This window comes from Notolepis coatsorum, assembly GCF_963971535.1.
Source record: "Notolepis coatsorum genome assembly, chromosome: 1".
Taxonomy (NCBI): domain Eukaryota; kingdom Metazoa; phylum Chordata; class Actinopteri; order Aulopiformes; family Paralepididae; genus Notolepis; species Notolepis coatsorum.
In genome coordinates, this window is record NC_140165.1 from 58,253,729 (window position 1) to 58,273,361 (window position 19,633).

A 19,633-nucleotide genomic window follows, 5' to 3' on the forward strand; every position below is an offset into this window, starting at 1 on the left:
CAATAGAGTCACAGACGTAAAGCCTCCCCGCGATGCCACGTGTGGGAGTAAGGCCAAGTTCGGCCTACCATCGGTATTGAGACATCGTGTATATTAATATTTGAATAGTCATATTTGGCACTATATCGTCGAGTTGGACGTAGTCTATTAAGCTAATAATAGTCTGTTAATATATAGTGCTTCGTGCGGTGAGAATACTACCGTAGTCAGTACCCCATCGTTTCGGGCAGAGAACTGGCTGCTTACCCAGGGTGGTTGACCCTATGTGAAGCTGCACCCGAGGAGCCCCAGAGCCGACGAGCGAGTGGACCTGTATACCGGATTATTCTACCGACGACAGCCCGCCTTCCCAGGCACGGATTATGCTTTGGATACTTTGATTATTCTATGGATAAAGACCCCCGACACTACCGTGTGTTGGAACCCCCCCCCCTGGAGAGGACGCAAGGTGAGGAGACGCTCTGCAAGACGAGGTCTCTCCACATCTCTCCCCCGTGGACCGGAGAGAGCCGGCCCACAAAGAGTCCACCTGCTTTCATCTGTGGTCCAAGGATCGCCGGCGCATTGAACGGCACTACAGTGGGTTCACCTGGGATACCCTTGGCCGGACGAGGCAGCTGGATTCTACCCCCCCCCCCTCCTACTCCTGTCGGCTTACAAGCGACCGGATTAACCCCCTCTAGTGTATCCAGCCTATAATCATTAAAGTATCATTGCTGTTATTCCTTAACTATTCCAGGTCGTATATTTACCACCTGCGCCTTCAGAGATTGGACATTATCTATTGATATACCGACGAATACTCCTTGCCATAAAAGTGCATACTATTTCAATTCATAAATGTAATTAAGTGATTAAGTGTTTATTCTACACACCATCGCTGTGTAGGAAATAAAGACCTGCTTCTAATTCGTACATTTGTGTTGGATCCGTTTCATCTACGTGAGAGTGTTCATGATAATATATTTATGCCGTGTACTGGGTGGCCGAATATTAAGTACAAAGGTAGTGGTAGTAAGTATCATATCTAGTAATACAGTCAGGGAATTGTACCCCTCAGTTACAGGCACTATAAGTAACTTCGTTACTAACAGCGTTCGTTTTTTCAGTAACGAGTAATCTAACGGATTACTCTTCCAATCTTAATAACGTCGTTACCGTTACTACAAAAAAATGCGGCGCGTTACTATGAATGAACCTGTTTCTTTCATCAGACATATCTCTGCGCCGAGAGGCAATAATGTTCTTCCTTGTTTAGTGGACAGTGCGCGAGCCAAGCATACATGCTGACGATTGGCTGAGGTTTGTATACAATGTCATGGTAAGCCAATCAGAGGTGGAGGTGGGCGGGTGTCTAAAGCATCCAGAGTCTGACACACAGCGCGACAAGACAAGCGATCACTGATCAGTGATCAGTCAGCATGAGAGCGCGGTCCGTGTAGTGTACGTTTTGAGCTCAAAAACGAATCCAACGAACAACACAAGCGACTCTCAGGCTATGGTTAGACTAGTGTATTCCTGGCGTTTTTTTATACGTTTTTGACAACGTTTCATGTCCTATCTACACAGAAATGCGTTTTTTGGCGTTTTTTTGTGGATACGGCTGAAACGCGAAATTGTGTTTGCGTTTGGAGATACGCAAAAAAAACGAGTCGACAACAGCGTGTAGTCAGCACGGAGCAGTTGTTGCGAAAACGCCCATGCGCAGTAGATACCATCTGCGTGCCCTTCCGGTGACAACAGTGTGTGTGTTTGGGACAGAGCTCCGTGTCCCAAATAGCTTCAGCTACCATGTGTTGTCAAGTTATTGTTATAAGGACCCCAGTCCAAGCTACAACAGTCTGCATTCCCTTAACAATTGTTTGTATTGAGCCGTATTGTATTGTACCCATATGCAATATGTTAAATAAAGTTTACATCCATTCATTCTGCTAGCATTACCGATTGCATGAGCAGCTGGCTAACGTGAGCTATCAGGATTCAGACCCTGTTAGCTCAGAGTTCCTCTTTCAACTTAACAAGCATTAAACAAAATGGCCCAGCCATCTATTCACCTTTGTTTAATACACACAGCGTTGTCTCTAATGTTATCTAACTACTGATAGCTCGCGATATCATCAGTTTTGGTGCTGGATAAGTAGCGTGAGCTAACGTTAGCTTCTAGCCACAATGCTATATTGTTATAATGGCATACTCCATTGACGTTAGCATGCAGCTAACAATGCTACCGATCGTTTTTTAGACTAAACAATCCGCTCTTGGTGGTCACTTGTGTTGATGTTAGTTTTGTTTCATCAACAAATGACAGGCAGAACACACAGTGAATGTATCCATTTTGTTTATTGCACTTTTATTAGGCTTTGCTGAAAAAAGAATTGCTGCATTGAGTAAATAGGCAAGATGGTGGCGCGGCATAGGCGCCTGCCTTATTGACATTTTCTTTGCTGGAGCTTCCACCAGGAAGTGTATTGGCACATTCGTTCTGATTGGTTGAAATTGCCTTCATGTTTGCCACCTACTGCCACCTACTGCTTTGGCAGTGTACTACATCAGTGTGCTCGGCTGACAAAAACGAAAAAAAAAAACGAAAGTGTGACTCAGGCGCACGACGTCGCGGCGATACGCGGCGATACGCATAAGAAAACAATACGAAGATGATACGAAAGGTGTAACCGCAGCCTCAGTCAACATGAGACCGCGGGTCCATGAGCGTTTTGTGTTCACTCTTTGCAGCGCAGGGCACTGAGTGGCCCTACTGCAGTGCTGACAGCCTTATCAACAGTGCTGCACTTCCTGGTTTAATAGGCTTCAGGTGCTCAGAGATATAATATATCTGTATGTCATGCATGTCTTAAATGTAATGATTAGATTAGTTTAGATGATTCGATTAGATTCTTATATCTGTATGTTGTGTATGTCATTGATTGATTGATTGAAAAGTTTATTAACAGATTGCAGAATGGGTACAGTACAGTACAGCTCAATACATACAATTGTTAAGGGGATGCAGACCAGAGAAAGACTTTCGTCATAAATGTCATGAATTGAAAATGGGGGACCCTGATGTAAACAAGACGAAACTCTTTCTCTGGTCTGCATCCCCTTAACAATTGTGTGTATTGAGCCGTACTGTATTGTACCCATTCTGAAATCTGTTAATTAAAATGTTCAATCAATCAGTATATATTTGTTATTTATTTTTGGTATAGTGCTTAACAAGCATAATTTAATGTTGCCCAGTTGTGGCCTGTTGAGGGGCAATACATATCAAAAGTTCCAAAACATCTATTCTGTTTGTATTTGTATGATCCACTATATAAACATAGTAATTATAATATCTACATAGCCTACATGGCATTTGATTGGAGGCTAGTCTCACGTTGTCCCACAGCAACATTAAAATAGTTTAGATTTGTGTATGTTGTTTATGTAAAAAAAAATCTTGAAAGTAACGCAATAGTTACTTTCTGAAGTAACTAGTTACTTTTATAATTTGTAACTGAGTAAGTAATTTAGTTACTTTTTGGAAGAAGTAACTAGTAACTGTAACTAGTTACTTTTTTAAAGTAACTTGCCCAACACTGACCATGAGACCTTCTCTCTCTGTGAGAGCGATGGAGGAAGAGACAGAGGGGGAGGTAACAACTCCTTTTATACCTCTTACCTGACGTCAGCATCAATAGCTGTGTCTCCTTGCACCTACAGCGCCCTCTTGTGGAAACAGTTAAGCAGTTACATGCAATTGTATATAACACATAACCTCAACACTCCCACTTACGGCTGTCGTGTATACTGTACAACTTTTTCAAAAACATCTTTCAAAGAAAATAATACAGTTCAGAACATCAAAAAGAATATGGCAGTCAATATTACATAACAGGCAATATTTACACACCAAACATGACCTCTGCAAATCTTCTAAATTTCAGTTTGGAGACAGGCTTTGTCATAGCGTCTGCTATCATGTCATCTGTAGGACAGTAAACAAGAGTCATCCTTTCTTCTCTGATGACAGATCTGATGAAGTGATGTTTTATATCCACATGTTTACACCTCTGTCGGCACACAGGGTTTCTAGCAATTGCAATGGTTCCCTGGTTGTCTTCATAAACAACAGTTTTCTTATATACATAGGTATCCATTCCTTCGAGCAGTTGTTCTAGATAAATACATTCCTGTATTGTCATAGCTAGAGCCATGTATTCGGCTTCACAAGTTGACAGTGCCACTGTGGGCTGTTTCTTTGTTTCCCATGAAACCAGTGAGCTGTTTGTGTTCAAACTCACACAATACCCTGTGGTACTTCTTCTGTCTGTGGCGTCTGCCGCCGAATCTGCATCACTGTAGGCTTTAAGCCCTAAGCCCTCGCTGCTCTTTCTGAAACAAAGCTGTTTATCTGCTATGCCTTTGAGATAGCGAAAAACATGTTTTGCTGTAATCCAGTATCCTGATAGTAAGTTAGCAGGCCTAGATAACCTGGATAGTAAAGTGCTGAGAATGACTGCTGGTATTATAGCATCTACTATATGTCATATTATGAATAGATGTTTGGATGTGGGTCTATTTCCAAAGATGTGGAAGGAGGCTAAGGTTTTTCATTTACCTAAGGATACCAAAGCTGCTTTTAATGAGGGAAATTCTAGACATATAAGTATTTTACCTGTCTTGAGCAAAATCATGGAAAAGTTGGTGCATTCACAAATTCAAGAGTATTTTGTTTCAAACAACCTTGCAACAGATTCTCAACATGCCTATAGAGCTGGTCACTCTACTTCTACTGCCTTGATACAGATGACTGGCTTAAAGCTATAGATAACTCTATGTTGGTGGGAGCTGTGCTGTTAGATTTTAGTGCTGCATTTGATGTGCTGGACCATTTTCTACTGGTTGATAAACTTAAATGTTATGGTTTTAACTCTTCTGCTTTAAAGTGGATACTAAGTTATTTGTCCTCTAGTCTAGATCACAGAAGGTGTATCTAAATGGCAGCCTGTCCAGTAGCAGAGGTCTAGAGTGTGGCGTGCCGCAAGGAAGTTGCCTAGGACCTTTGCTCTTCTCTGTATTTACGAATGACCTATCTTGGGCTACCAAATGTGCTACAACAGTTTTTTATGCAGATGATTCAACATTGTATTACGCGGCACCATCATGTAATGTACTTAATGAAGTTTTGAGTAGAGAACTTAAAGTTGTGCATGACTGGGTAGTATGTAATAGACTTGTCCTTAATATCTCCAAGACTAAATGTATTGTGCTGGGAACAAGGCACAGGTTATCTACAAATCCAAAGCTTCATTTAAACTTGTGTAATTCAGCAGTTCAACAAGTTGAAAGTACTAAACTCCTTGGAGTGATGCTGGATTGCACTCTGTCTTGGTCTCAGCATATTAATTATATTGTAGAACAGGGCAGCACGGTTGGTACTGGGCTGCTCACTAAGGTCTAATGTGAGCCGTATGCATGCCCGCCTCTCTTGGCTTAACGTTGAAAATAGATTGTCTTTTAATATACTTGTGCTGTTCAAGTTGGTCATGAGCAGTAAGACTCCTGTTTTTATACATAATCAAGTTGTTTTTAGTAATACTGTGCACAAGCATTACACTAGAGGTTCCAGTAGTGGGCAGCTTGAATTGCCAGGTCCTAGAACCAGCGCTCTGGGGAGATCTTTTATTTTTAGAGCATTAACTCTGTGGAATGGCCTGCCTCGGAACCTCTGCTGCATTTACAGTAGATTCACTTTTAAAAAGAATCTTAAATTGTTTTTAACACTGTAAAGTAATTTTTTGTTTTTGTTTTACACTAATGTAATTTTAGCTATATTAATTGTTACAGTAGGTTCATTATGCATTGTGTGTACTGACTTTTAATAATTTTGTTTTTTGCAATAGTGATTGTTTTTGTGTGTTTTTTTGTGTGTGGACCCCAGGAAGACTAGCTGGTTGCTATCGCACCAGCTAATGGGGATCCCTAATAAAATCAAATCAAATCAAATCAGTGCTCCTCTGTGGGATCAGCAAAATGCTGTGACAATTTACTCACTACAAAACATAGGTCAGGGCGAGTACATGTTGTCAAATAAATGAGGCTACCTACAGCTTCTCTGTAAATTTTTACATCTGTCCATTTCTGAGCATCCTCTTGGTAGTCTAGTTTTTGATCACATGGTGTTTCCCTTGTTCTACATTCTTGCATGTCAAAACGTTTCAGGATCTTTTCCACATATCTCTTCTGGGATATTTTTACACAACTGGCAGACTGTTCGAAGTCCATGCCTAGAAAATGCTTTAACCTGCCTAGGTCTTTCATTTTGAATCTGGTGGAGAGCATACTTTTCACCTGCTCTAGGTTTCTAGTGTTGTCTGCTGCGATGATTAAATCATCCACCCAAATCACAATTATCACTTTTCCTGACTCTTTTGACTCCCTTGAGTAAACACAGGGGTCTACTGGGTTCTGTAGGAAGTGATCTTCAATGAGACATGTATGAAGCATCTCGTTCCAATTTTGTCCAGACTGTTTCAGGCCGTAAATGGATTTTTCTAGCTTACACACTATAGCTTCTTTCCTTTCTTCTCGTAACCTTCAGGTTGTTCCATATATATCTCCCTATCTATGGGTGCGTGCAGGTAGGCTGTCTTCACATCCATCTGGTGTAAAATCAAACTGTCCTCAGCTGCTTTCTGCATCACTACCCGTACACTGGTCAGATTGGCTGTGGGTGAGAATGTCTCACCGTAGTCTATACCTTCCCTCTGACTGTAACCTTTAGCTACAAACCTGGCCTTGTACTTGTTGTGGCCTTCAATACCCTCCTTGATTGAGTACACCCATTTTCCTCCCACTGTCTGTCTGCCCTCTGGTAACTTGGTTAGAGTAAAGGTGTGGTTGTCCTCTAGGCCTAGGGACCTCATCTCCTCATCCATTGCTCTCTCCCATTTTCTTGACTCAGGGGACACCATGGCCTCTTTAAAGGTCTGAGGTACTCCACTCACTACTCTGTAGCAGTAATCAATGCTGGTAAGTGTACTGTCATCCTCGTCACTTTCTCTCTGGGCATAGTCTTTCAGATACTTTGGGGGTTTGTGTTCCCGGGAGGGATACATCCCACTGCATGAGGCACGTGACGTCACCCTCGGGTGCTCCTCGTCATCGTCCTCTGGGGGTTGTTGACTGTCTGTCTGCACGTCTGTGCTCAGTACACTAGGCTGAGATGTCTCTCTTTCTTCACACCTTACTCTGGAGTCCAGCTCTAGCTTCTCTGTCTGTGTCTCGTTCTCACATGTTGTCTTTGTGACAAATTTGACTCGCTTGTGTTTTTGCACTTTCCCTTTATCGGGGTAGTAGACTAGAAAAGCGGGGCTTCCTTTGTCGTGCCCTACAAAGAGTCCTTTTTCACACCTGGACTCAAGCTTTCCTCTGTCCTGCTGGTAAGCATAACACACTGACCCAAATTTTTGCATTCTGGCTAGATTACACTTTTTAAGTTACCATCTATCAGCTTACACCTAGCCATTTCGAAAAGTGTGCGTCCTACCAAGTTCAAGTTTCTTTAATAGTTGTCATACAGAAGTACAGAATACTTTTGTACAAAATGCTTCTTACTGTTGCGCTCCAGAGACTGTGCAAGACAAGATACGTATGAAATAAAAACATAGTAAAATTAGAAGTAAAAAAAAAAAATAGGTCACAGTGTTCAGTTTAGACATATGTACAATGTTCGATGCAGAATAGACGTAGTTACCATACAATATACAATATACAACATACCCTTTCTGCTATCCCGTTCTGGTGCGGGGAGTAAGGACATGACGTCTCGTGTCTTATCTTGTTCCTTCTCAACAGTGATTAGAACTCTCTATTTGTGAACTCGGTTCCGTTGTCGGACCTCAAGCATCTTATGTTGCCATAAGGGGCTACATCTGCAAGGAATTTCTCCGTGGCCTGGAGTGTGTCACTCTTTGCTTTGAGAAAGTAAACAAACACTGCCCCTGTACACACATCTGTAAAAGACTGTACATATATAAAGCCACCTATGAACTCGTTGCTTACTGGACCGGCTAGATCTGTGTTAACTAGCTCAAGTGTCTAGCTCAAAATCTATTCACCAATTACAGGCCGGTTTGTCTCCTTTCCCAGTTCTCAAAGATAATGGAAAAGGTATTTGCTGCACGATTGGACAGTTTCATTGATAAACACGCATTACTTATAGACAGTCAATATGGATTTAGATCGAATCATTCAACGTCATTGGCACTAATGGACCTAGTAGAAGAACTGACAAGCATAATTGATAATAAGAAGTTTGCAATAGGGGTCTTCATAGATCTGAAGAAGGTGTTTGACAATATAAATCATGATATTCTGCTACTAAAATTGGAAAGGTATGGGATCAGAGGAGTAGGGCTCAATTGGTTATAGAGTTACTTAGAACAAATACAACAGTTTGTGCAGTTGGGGGAGTACAGGTCCACTCAGTCAACCATAATCTGTGGTGTGCCGCAAGGGTAAATTCTGGCCCCGAAACTATTCATACTGTATATAAATGATATAGGTAATGCGTCTAAAATATTGAAAAATGTAATTTTTGCTGACGATACAAATGTCTTCTGTGAGGGAGAGAATGTCGCAGCTGAGCTAACCAAGCTGAAAGTGTGGTTTGATGTAAATAAATTATCATTAAATATAAAAAAAAAAAAAATCATGATATTTGGTAAACGTGATATACAAGTAAATACACCGGTGGAACTAATGATTGATAGTATTAAACTGGAGAGGGTATTTGAGAATACATTTCTGGGTGTGATAATAGACCACAAACTCAACTGGAAACCTCATATCAAATATGTCAGGACTAAATTGGCACGGAGTGTTGGTGTTCTATGCAAGATAAAACACATTCTAAACCAAAAAACACTGTATACACTGTACTGTACACTCTTCCTACCATATATGAGCTACTGTGCGGAGGTGTGGGGTAATACCTACAAAAGCACTCTACAGCCAATATGCACCATGCAAAAAAAAGCAATAAGAATAATCAACAATGTAGGATATTATGAACACACCAATAACTTATTTATAAAGCTACAAGCATTGAAATTTATGGACCTAGTGGATTACAAAACTGCCCTCATTGTATACAAAGCCAGATATAAACTAATCCCAGGCAACATTCAAAAATGGTTCAGAGACAGGGAAGGAGAATATAACTTAAGAGGGAGAGGGAATCTTAAACAACCAATGGTAAACACCACGCTGAAAAGCATGTGCATATCGGTGTGTGGAGTGAAGTTGTGGAATGGTTTACCCGAATACATCAAACTGAGTAAACATGTGGCACAATTTAAAAAGCAGCTAAAAAAAGACACATTGGAAAAATACAGAAATGAGTATTGAGGATAAACAAAGTTATGTTATATTGTGTATGTAGTGCTGTACTATATTCACTGCTGTCAAGTGAATAAAGTATTTTTTCTTGTAATCTTTTAATATAAGTAAAAGTATATTCTATATTGTAATACACTAAATTATGTCTAGTCAAATTTATGGAAGAACAAATATAAATGTAAGGGGGTAGGGATCAATAAGCTTAGCTTCCCTCTACTCCTTTTTTGGACATGTCTGCTAACCAAACACATTGCTCTTGCGCTTTTGTTTATAATTCCTTCTTCTTTTCTTTTTTTAATGTTTTTCTTTTAATGTTTTTTTAATTTGTTGCTATGATTGTTTGGTTCGATGGACCAAGATATCGTGAGTTGTTTGGAGAAATATGGAGAATAACATGTCCAAAAATAAACGTTTTCATTCATTCATTCATTCATTCATTCATTCATTCATTCATTCATTCATTCATTCATTCATTCATTCATTCATTCGTTCATTCATTCGTTCATTCATTCATTCATTCATTCATTCATTCATTCATTCATTCATTCATTCATTCATTCATTCATTCATTCATTCATTCATTCATTCATTCAAGTGGTACCTTTACTTTTTCCGTGGGACGTCTGTTCCTTGATTGAGTGAACTTCCCCTTTATACACACTTCACATTCTTTGTTCAGTCTATGCTTTTTACCGTTAATGTGCATGCCTTCTGTCACTGCTTGCAGTTTCAGTAAATCCTCGTAATTACAATGACCCATGATCTCATGCCATGTCTGGATATCATGACTGACAGTCACATTACACATATCATTATCATTACACTCTGTTTGTAGATAATACATTCTCTTGTACACCTCTATGTTAAATCGTGTACTGTTAGGCTCTACAAGAACATCTTTACCTTCATTGAAGAACACTTAGCGACATGTCCGCTGAACCATGTGTCACCAGTAGTGTGAACGGTTTGTACATCTCCGGTAGTCCTCTCATAACCATCGCCATCATTAGTCCATCGCTCGGTGCTTCTCCTGCACTCTTAAGCGCCGTAATGATATGTTCAGCTCTGATGACGTATTCGGTCACAGTCTCGGTGTGCACTTTCTTTAGCGTGTTCAGTGTTATGTAGAGGGATACGATCCGGGGTCTTTCCCTTCCGATGTAGTGTTCTCTCAACACTTTTAGGCTCTCTCGACCTTTGTCCTTCGTGTCGCGGAATATCAGCCCCAAGCTTGTGTCGTCTAGCAGTGGTGCTAACTCGCATTATGCGTCGGCATTTTGCTTGGTATCCAGGGCTTGCGCGGCCGCCGTTACTTCTCCCGTCGGGGCCGTCAAGATGGTTTTATTCAGCCCCACTCTGTGCATACAGCACAACATTAGCTCTTCCCAGAGCTCATAGTCCTCTGCCCTTCCGTTGAACGAGGGCCATTTGCTCCTTCCTTTTGTCGCCATCCTCTTTTTGATGGTAGGCGTAGCTTTAGCTCCCGTTAGCCTAGCCTTAGCCACACGGTGCTCCCGGTTCTAACCTAGCATATACTTCAGCTAAACTTGCTACCCTTATTATTTCGCTCCTGCGTGATCAGGGCCCATAACCTTTTGACAGAGTCACCTGTGGAGCAACAATAACTTGGCCATGACGACAAGGTTCTTCTCATTAGCCTTTAATCGGCGTGGTTTATTCACATATTCATATGCACCATGAGACCTCCTCTCTCTGTGAGAGCGACGGAGGAAGAGACAGAGGGGGAGGTAACAACTCCTTTTATACCTCTTACCTGACGTCAGCATCAATAGCTGCGTCTCTTTGCGCCTACAGCGCCCTCTTGTGGAAACAGTTAAGCAGTTACATGCAATCGTATATAACACATAACCTCAACAAGGCCGCTGTGCCCATTTTAATGTCGGGCCGCTGTGCCCATTTTAATGTCGGGCCGCTCTGCCCATTTGACTATACACTGCTCTCATGGTGGCTGGTACCGTGGTGAATGGTGCATGTCAGAAATGTAGTCATATTATGATAGGCTATGTTTTCGTTGTCCTTGTGGTTTGTTGGACTTTGTCATTATCTGATATATATATATATTTCGTTGCTATACCCTTTGTAGAAACAAAATCTTAAATATTACACCTTTTCTTTGGTTAATTTTCTTTCAAACGTTATTTTAAATTGTAATCTTACTGACTGAGTGACTTTTTACGCACAAGCGTCAGATTACCACCCCAGACTCCCGATATAATGTCAAGCTTTATTGGGTTTGTGCTTACATTGGTGTATACCGCTAAACATTTAGTAACATGCATTTTCAATTATGTAGCCTATTAGCCTGGAATGATTGAATGCCGTTATTTAGTTTGTTATTGTTTGTTGCATTAAAATTCATTAGCACCTGGTATAAACAATCCAGCCCCCACATAGCTCCCCCAATCCCAATTATCTGGTGCCGCTGCTGCCCACATCCGCTCCTATAAAGCGGGGTCATTGCCATACAACAGCTCCTTCCCCAGTCTTTCACCGCCGAAACGGAAGACCGTGGGGTCCTCAGTGAGTCAGAGCAAAGTGCTCGCTATTACTCATATAACTAGGGTTATAGAATAACCTTCGTTATATTTCGTTATAGCTTACGCTTTGCTCTATTGGAACACAAGAGCTGAGCAGAGCGTAAGCCCGACAGATGCACCGCTGAGGTCCCCTACAACCATCAGAACCGGGGAGGATCCGGGCCCCCCCTAGCGAGAGACGGGAGGGGGATCGGACCCAACTGTGCGAAGAGGGTTTAGCGCCTCAAACGCACAGGGTGAGCAGACCGTGGGACTTACCTTTGTTTAGAAGGGCCCGCGACTACTCAGACATGCATCCCACACGCCACCAGGGAACGGATGTGAGCAAAACCCCCCGTCACAGCCCCCAATATCGCGGGGTCACGAGTCAAAACCCCAACCCTGCGGCAAGGCCGTAGCAGCGGAACGCGGAGGAGGTCCCAGCCTCAGGCCACCCCGGGGCTAGGACCCCCTGAAAAAAGGGGTCTGGTGAGGTCTATGAGGCTGTGGCATCTCTTCTAATTTCACACCAAACCAGATTGATTTTTTTAAATATTTTTCCACAGTTACATTCACATATCTTACATAACCTTAGTCCTTGTCATTAAACATTACGTAGACCACTCACCCGCACGTAAATCGAATTCAACGGCATACGTTATGCCTCAAAACCTTGCTTTCGTCCGCCACCCCGTTTTAAACTGTGTACTTTCGATATTTCTCTACGTTTTTATAGCAATCGCCTTTACACGCCATATCCCGACAACTTAGCTCTTACTATTTCTATTCATAATAGCAATCAGGTCATTACAACATATCACAACGTACGGCGCAAAATAGCAAGACTGTGCACGTCTTCACATGTTGCGTTCACAATCGCTCGGGTTTTTAGACTCTCGGTTCATTCCAACTCAATGTTATTATTGCAGTCACACTGCTTTTAAAACACATACTTTTTTTTAACAACAACTTAAGTGCTTCCTATTTAGCTCCTGTATCATAACACAAGCGTATTTCTTATATAAATAATCCCTTCCATCAGCCATCTAGATCCAGAGAACCGCCCACTTAATTCCCACAATGTTTCAGTGCTTCAATACATAAATTTAACTCACAAATTGCGGCCTACGTATGGCTCACAATTACAAGACGCTTTTACAAATATAACATACCAAGGCCGGGCGTCTACTTCTTTTTTTTTTGATCAAATTTTGTATTATTATTCACACGAAACAAGACAACACATTAACCACAATCACAATACATAGAACTTCACAAGAAAATAACAAAAACAATAATAATAATACAGACTAACAATTATACAGACAAGAGAAAAGAAAACAGAGTTCAACCTTCTAAATTTTAATTCCAAGGGGTACTATCTAATAAATGGTCTTTCCCAGTGTTCAGCCCCGATTCCCGGCCGTGTGACCCTATATTAATAAAACGTACATCTCCAATCCACCACAAGGACCATTTTTTGAGAACACGACCCGAAAACAGAGCAATGAACCTTCATGAAAAAACAAAAACCTGTAGAGGTGTTCCATAGACTCACAGAGACCGTGTAAAAGTGGCCAAACAGTGAAGAAATAGTTAAATAGCTGCCCCCCCATAATATCCCCAGCTAAACTCAAGATGACAAGACAAAAGACAAGACAGACAAAAACATTTCCTCTTCCCCCTCCCAAGAGACCGCCGGACTCACCCGAACACGCACCCCAACCCCGCTCAGCCGCACACTGCGGTCTTTACCTTCTCAGCTGCTGCGAACCACAGGTCAATTCCAGCCTGCCCCACCCCAATCACCCGGGCTGTGGATATCTCAAGATAAATCACATCCAATAGAGTTAGGGACCAGTTAATCATTGTAAGCTTCTCAGGCTCCTTCCATCTCATTGCTATTAGCTTTTTCGCTGCTGTGACGCCCGCTAGGACAACCCTTTTCAGTTGTACGGATGCGGGTAGTGTCGTTATATCGTTCAGGACGGAGTAGCGTAACAGCTGTGAATGGGATAGTTAAGCCACACAGATCTGAAAGTTTGTCCGTTATTGACCTCCAGAAGCGGGCCACTGGTGGGCAATCCCAATACATATGCATATAAGTGCCAGTGGCCTTTTGAGAGCACAAAGTGCACCGAGAGTCGGTTATCAGTCCCATAGCATATAGCTTCCTAGGTGTAAGATAGGTCCTATGAATATAATTAAAATTAATTTGCTGGTGATTGGGGTTGCGGGAAGATAATGCCACATTTGCCCAAACATCATCCCAGTCAAAATCGGGGTCCAACTCCGGGATATCCACACGCCAGATTGTATCCAATGATAAATTTGTATACGTGGATTGAATTAAGAGCGTATAAAAGTCGGAGACAAACCCTCTGGATGTCGTCCTGTCCACTATGAGCCTGAGGAAGGGGTGTGGGTGCAAGGCTTGAGCCCACGGTACGCCATGCGCCCTCAGTGCTGACCTTAGTTGAAGGTAAAGAAAGAAGGACTCGCCGGGAAGATCATAAAATTCTCTTAAGTCCTGAAACGCACGGAGGCCGTTCTTATCATAAATATCCTTCAGAGTATGCACTCCCCTCCTTTGCCATTGAGGAATATTAACCGGCTTGTGTCCAACAAGTAATTGCTGGTTATTAAAAATTGGAGAGTCCAGGTGCCAAGGGCATTTAACCCCACACGACCTCTGTACATTACGCCACGTTTGGATCACGTGAGTTATGATCGGTCCATACCTCAGCCGGCATTTCGAAATAGAGACAGTGGAGTACACTACATCCTGCAATCTTAGCGGAGATACCGCCGCCGCTTCTAAGGAGCGCCACGATACAGCCTCTACAGGGTCTAGCCAGCACATCAGAGGTCTCAGTGAAAAGGACCAAAAATAAAGTTTAAAATCAGGGATTGCGAGGCCCCCATCTTGTTTTCTACGTTGAGTAGTAGCCCTTTTGATTCTCGGGCGTTTGTTATTCCAGACAAACTTAGATACCATCGATTGTACCTTGCGCCAGTGGTCTATTGGAGGGGGCAGGGGGAGCATTGAGCTAATAAAATTTATCCTAGGCAGGATGTTCATTTTGATTATGGAAGCCCGGGCTTGTAAGGAGTTAGGAAGGGACGACCACCTGTCTAGATCCTGGCGTATTTTATCATAAGTACCCGTGAAGTTGTACTTAGTAGTTTGGTTCAGCGTGGGGAATATCTCTATGCCCAAGTATTTAAAATGTTCTACTATGGGGATATCAGCTGGTAGTCGTACCGCCTTGGCCAGTTCATTAAGAGGTAGGCAGGCTGATTTGTTCCAGTTAATCTTAAAACCTGACAATTTACCAAAGTCGTCGATTATCCTCAATAATTTTGTGGCCGACCGGGAGGGGTCGTCCATGAAAATCAGCAGGTCATCCGCATAGAGAGCAATTTTGTGTGGAGTATTGTTGACCATTATGGGGACGATGTCCTCCGATTGCCTAATAAATTGGGCCAAAGGTTCGAGGGAAAGCGCGAACAGTCCCGGGCTCAGAGGGCAACCCTGTCTAGAAGATCTGGAGACTGGAAAGAGTGTGGAACAGTTTTTGCCTGTCAGTATCATCGCAGACGGCGAGGCATACAGGACTTTAATCATATGAATAAAACTCTTTCCAAGACCCATGACCTCAAGTACCTTCCACAGGTATGACCACTCAAGTCTGTCAAACGCCTTCATGGCATCCAAAGACAGAACTGTGGATGGAGTTGTATTGTCTCTACTGTTATCGATTACATGCAACAGCCTCCTAAGATTATCTGCAGCCAGACGCCCCGGGATAAAACCAGTTTGATCGCAGTGTACCAATACAGACATAAATCTCTGCAGGCGACGGGCCAGCACCTTGGCAAACACCTTTAAATCGGCCCCGAGAAGACTCAAGGGTCTATAGCTACCACAATCATTGGGATCTTTGTCCTTCTTGAGAAGTAAAGAAATCAACGCCATATTGACATCTCTTGAGAACTCCCCTTGTTCGATAGCGTAATTGATCATATCGAGCATCAATGGACCCAGTTGGTCCCAGAAAGCTAAATACACTTCGGGTGGAATACCATCCCAGCCTGGTGCCTTACCCCTCTGCATTTCAACAATCGTCTCCCTCAATTCTACGAGAGTAATCGGTCTCCCCAGTTCCTTGGCCTCTTCCTCAGAAATGTGGGGTATCTCAAGCCCGCCAATGAACGATTCAAATTTAGAGTCATCCAGATTACCCTCTGAGCTATATAACTGTGAGTAAAACTCTTTAAAAGTGTCATTGATCTTTTTCGAATCAGTAGTGACTGCACCCTGGCTCGTCCTAATCGAGGGGATATCCGAGAAATGATAATTTGAGCGTATTTTCATTGCCAATAGATGGCTAGGTCTGGAGCCGTGAAAATAGTAATTTTGTCTTGTCCTATGTATCAAGAACTCAGACTGTTGTTTAAGTATGGAGTTTATTTCTTTTTTGACTATCTTACGTTGTGTGTTTAGTCGTTCATTATAGTCAGTTTGCAAGGATGCGTATAGGTCCGCATATAATGATTCCAGTCCTTCTAGCTTTTTTGACCGGGATTTTCGCAAATTGGAGGCAAATAGTGTGACATGACCCCTGATGAATCCTTTCAATGCGTTCCACAGGACCCTAGGGTCTTCTACTGTGCCAACGTTGATCTGCAAAAATTCAGCTAGTTTACTCCTGAACTCAGAACAGAAGTCATCGTTCTTTAGCAAGGTCGAATTAAAACGCCATCTGGGAGCTCTTGCGGGGAGAGCCTGCCAAAGGTTGCCGTAAGGAAAATCCCCTTGTGGTCTGAGAGAGCCAAGGGAACCAATGAGACATCGAAACTATCAAACATATTAGGGGACGCGAATGCATAGTCAATTCGAGAGAAGCTTTTGTGTCTGGCTGACAGGTGAGAGTAATCTTTGAGGGTGGGGTTGCATAAGCGCCAAAGGTCTGTGAGCCCTGTGTCTTTGGCCCACATCCTAAGGGCCTTAGAGGCCCGTTTTTGGTCGCTCGTTTCAGAGGGCCCGGACCTATCCATCTCCGCATCCCAGCACGCATTAAAATCGCCACCCACAATGAGAGCGTATCCATTAAGTTCCAACATATTCTTCGTGATTGTATTATAGAACGCTGAATCAAATGTGTTAGGAGCATACAATGCTATTATAGCCATCTTCCTATGCAAGAATTCAACTTTTGCTATAGTAATCCTTCCCTCCGTGTCCGACCATACATCCAAGATTTTGATATCAAGGTTACGTCTTGTAACTATGACTACTCCTTTCGTCTTATCATCGGCTGAGGATGAGGAGATAACGTGATATTGCCGATTTGCCAGTCTTGACACGTCACCTACCAATAAATGCGTTTCACTAAGGAGAGCAAGGTCAATATTTCTCCTCTTCAATAGCCAAAGGACACTGGCACGCTTGTGTGGGGCGTTAAGCCCTCCTGCGTTCCAAATTAAAATATTCAATTTAGCCATGGTCGAGCTTGTATAAATGCATAGAGAACATACCAGTGCAGCCAGGCTGAGTACAGTGGTGCTGATCCCGGCGGGCCCGGACGGTCAATCCCAGGAGTTCAGAGGAGGAACGATTACACACATATAAGACAACAGTACATAAAACACATAAAAATACCACCCCAGCTACAACCCCCCCTCCTTCTACTCTAAACCCTATCCCACCCGTCCTATTATAAGGCCCCCTATACCCACTCTCCAATCCCCACCCTATGCCCCATCCCCTGAGGATGGTCATCTTCTTATCACTTCCCACTAGAGACATGGATCAATAAGACGCTCCCCACTCCAACCCCCCTCTAGATAAACCCCTGAGTAAACCCCCACTAGTCCAATAAACACAAATAATAATAAAAATAAAATTCAATAAAGATATCGGTCGAAACCCACCTGAGCCCTGGCCCCAACATGAGATAACCATAATGGTAAAAATAGCCATTATTAAATAATAACTCCACATCAACCTGCGGCCATCTATTTCCGAATCTGCGCTTCAACGTCGCATTGTTATGGCCCAAAAGGGTATAGGAAAATTCAAAACGAAATTAAATTAAAGCATCCCAGCCGATAGTCTAAGGCAGTATCGGGTCACAGGTTAAATGTGCAAAATTGTGTGAACAGTGTCAATTAAACCATGACAAAAAAAAGGAAGGGAAAAAAAGGGTTATGGTCAAAGTGCACCCCTTTAGCTGTCCCTCTGATCAGGCACAACGGCTGAAATGACATAACCTATGTAAGAATAGAATTAAACACATTCATTAATTAATCCGGGGATGGTAATAGGCAACACCTGACACCACCTGTTATCATACATTGTTTCAATAAAGATATCGGTTGGAGCAGTTAGTCCAAGGTAGGATCGAATCACAGTTAAATTGCTCATTCAAATGCCATTAAAACAGCGACAATAATTATTATATAATTACTCAGCATCAACCCTGTAACCATCTACCTTGTAGTCTGCATATTAATGTCGCAACGTTATAGCATAAGTGGCTCACGGAAAATTCAAAACAAAATTAAGGCGAATCAGCAGTTAGTCCAAGGTAGAATCGGATCACATTTAAATCGCGCATACAGATGACATAAAAACAGCGACAATAGGAAAGAAAAAAGAAAGGAAAAGAGGGTAATGGCTAGAGTGCAAGCCATATAACCATATAGCCATGAAGTGCAAGCCATACCCGACCCAACCTGTTATCATATATTGTATATGCATATTCAACCGACCTTGGCATCTACTTTGGATCCCAAAGCTCAAAACAACCTGGATATAAAAATAAAAGCATACCAGAAGTTAGTTAGGGATTCGGTCACTCTTGAATTGTGCAAACCAATGTCCCTTTGAACAGCAACAGCAACCAAAATACGTAACCATTAACGGGTCTCGAATGTCTCAGCGCAGACTATAGACGAAGCCCGCTGGCCAGCCCGAGGCTAGCGCGTAAGCTAGTGATGAATCCGGATAGCACGTTAGCCTATTATGTACATTGTTCAGCTAGCTCGTTAGCTTCCAAAGAGGCGATACACAAGTACGACCATGAGGTCAGCTTTAGCAAGTAACAGAAGTCATTGGGAAGCCCCGCTAGTTGGATGGGCAGAGGACAGTTAGCATGTCTGGGCATGACAGCAAGTGTTTGTGAATAGTCTACCTAATCAATGTATATAGGCCCAAACCGCCAAGTCACTCACCCTCCATAGATATCAAGCAACAGACTCGGGTGTCTCCGCGAGATATTCCTTCGCTTTAGCCAACGACCAAAACAAACGCTGACCACCGACCTTCTCCAACACAGATAATTTCGCGGGAGCGAATAACGTGGGCCTCAGGCCTAGTTTCCATAGCTTAGTCAGGACCACCTTGTATTCGGCTTTCTGTGCTTGAACCTCCGGTGTAAAGTCCTCGAAAATGGCCACTTTGTGATCGCCAAGCCTCAGATTACCCCTTCTGGTACGAGCCGACCGCATGATGAGTTCTCTCTGCTGGAGTCTGTTCAGCTTGACTATGATGGGCCTCGGCTCTTTGTTCACGCCGGGAGAAAACCTGCCCGCTCTGTAGGCCGATTCACAGATAGGAGGCATAGGGAGGACGTCCGTCCCTAGTATCTTCTGCAGCAGTTCGGGCACGGTCTCAGAGAGACGGCCTTCACCGCTGGTCTCCG